Source organism: Argentina silus (genome assembly GCF_951799395.1).
Source record: "Argentina silus genome assembly, chromosome: 8".
Classification (NCBI taxonomy): Eukaryota; Metazoa; Chordata; class Actinopteri; order Argentiniformes; family Argentinidae; genus Argentina; species Argentina silus.
The window spans coordinates 21,152,619-21,155,118 of record NC_139662.1 but is presented as its reverse complement, the minus strand read 5'-3'; the positions used below and the strand labels follow the sequence as shown (position 1 = coordinate 21,155,118).

Below are 2,500 nucleotides of genomic sequence, written 5' to 3'. Positions count from 1 at the left end.
AGCTGTACCTGCGAGGAGCTCAAAATAGCCTTGATTTTCGTATTGCGTTTTATCTCATAGCGGACTTATTATTTTGGCCTCGTTTTGCCTGTCATGTCAATAGGCCTACAGATCATTGAAATTGAATAATTTAAGTTTATGGCGTAGGTGTAGTAGTTTGACGTGTGTGTGTGTGTGAGAGAGAGAGAGAGAGAGAGAGAGCGCTCATGTGGGCAGCACGACAGGCTGCGGCAGTCATCCTCTGCCACTTGCGATACCTTGGCAGCATCCTCCTCGGTTTGGTTTGGTTGACCATCGGAAAAACAACGGGTCGGGAAAGACGAGCCTCCTCTCCAGATGATACACGATAGGCCGACTGCGCGCTAGGCTGTTCTTCTCACGACTACTCCCGTTTAATGAGGCAACTGACAGATCAATCCACAATCCTCTGAAATAGACTGACGCGTCCTTGGGCACGACAGGAGCGGGTGATAGAGATGTCGATGTTGTTGTATGGGCTAATGATTACCCAATTAGGTTTACTAATGGACCAATAAATTGTCTTCACAGCAACACGTACGTGTTCTCTCTGTGTGTGGCGTTAGTTCTGTTCCTGTCAAAGTGCGCTTAGGGGGTGTCTATATCCTCAAGCGCAGGCACGTGCGTGGTGTGTGTTTGTCAGTGTGTGTTGACGAGGGTTGCCCAATCAAGGCCCCGAAGGCGAGGAGTGTAAGGGCCGTTGGAAAATCTGGATCCACCTGTTTCTCATCAGGGCTTCAACCGCAGCCGCGGCTGGATCCAGCGGAGGGAGGGGAGACGGATAGGGATATAGGGGGAGAGACCGTGCCAATGCGCTCCTGGATCCCATTTAACGCCCAGGCAAGCTGCCCCAAAGCGCTACTGGAATTAACATAGAGGCCTGCCAGACGACTTGGATTGAGAAGAGAAACAAAAACAACGCGATCCGCCGACAAGAATAACAGCCTGATACACCACGTCAAAGCAGACTCTCTCTGTGAGGATTCACCGCCTCCTTTGATAGCATTATTTTTCTGAAGTGGGGTTTTGCAAGGGGCTAGAGTGCGGACGCGTGCAGGCCACACCCTAGACCACCTTGAAGGTATGGAATATAATATGCTTGTAGGTGGTTTGATCTGTTCAGAATTGTTCATTCACTCCTCTGTCAGGTCAGAAAGGTTTGTAAAACTGGCAGGAAAATGCTGAAATAATGCTCTCCAGATCTGCACAGCAGACATGACACCTCCTGGCAGGACAGATTGTACAGAAATCTAACTGTCAAAACAAATACCATACAACGCAGTCAACAGTCAATATATCTGACACAGCACATTCAGACCGAACAGGGAGCTCACACAACAAAACGCGCAACTCACACAACAGTCTCAACACTTGGACATAGCCGGGACTCTTAAGGTGTGTGGAATGAATCAGAGATTTGTAACTTTGTAATACACCGACTAATTCACTTACATGACGCAGAGACAGTGTTATGTCCAACCGTAACAATGTAACATTCTGTAGCGGGAAAAGTGCCACACCGTCAGTGAGTTTAATAAGCTCAACGCTCTGTAGTCATGTAAGTGTTCTGTGTGTCCAGTCTCCGATCAGGCAGCTGTCTCGGGCTTTTGTTTTCTCTGTGTGTATGTGTTTGTGGGCTGTGTCAAACACCACATCTGATCATCTGAAATTGCCTCAGTCACCATCAACAAGAGTGTGTAATGTTTGTTAGCCACGGTGACCTGTGTTTCACCCCTGTGTTTGTGCGCGCGGGTGTGTGTGTGGGTGGGTGGGTGGGTGGGTGGGTGTGTGTGTGTGTGTGTGTGTGTGTGTTTGCAGTTAAAATACCTCACTCTTTCAAGGTTGACCTTTCCCTTTGATCTGTGGCCTGTCTTCACGCATAACATTAGAGAAAGATGTTGGAGGACGTAGTTGGACACCCACCAAACCCAGAGATCAAAACGTAACGATATAAAGGCGTTATTGTGAGGGTGGGAGTGACGACATGCACAGGGCAGGGTTCTAGTGATTGGGTTCTGGAGACAGACCCTCCTGTGTGGTCTGGGTCACATTTGACAGTTCTGAGCCTAGAGCAGCAGAGGGTCAGAGCCAGCTTATAGAGCTTTGCACTTTGGCCAAGAAGTGGTCTTTACCAGGACCTGAACACTTTACACTGTGGAAGCTAAATCATGTCACACACCTCAAATGTATTGCAAACATCTCTGTATGAATCGTTTGACTAATCCATCCCTCTTATTCTAGACTGTGCAGTGACGACTGTTTACATGGTGGTGCAGACATGTTACACACTAATATGGGTTCAGATCATGTGAGTGAGTTTGAAGGTTGCTTTTGCGTGTGTGTGTGTGTGTGTGTGTGTGGGTGTGTGTGGGTGGATAGGGGTGGTCTGACAGTGAGTGGTGTGTGTTTACATTCTTGCAAGGTGGTGGAATCTCAACGGCAAAATCAACCACCACCCTCTCACCACACACACACACACACA

General features: G+C 48.3%; 1 protein-coding gene across 1 annotated transcript in view; it reads left to right on the top strand.

Moving 5' to 3' along the window:
- The window catches only part of LOC310808620 (uncharacterized protein), a 16,982-nt gene that overhangs the window by 233 nt on the left and 14,249 nt on the right, over window positions 1-2,500 (top strand). The window lies entirely within an intron of this gene.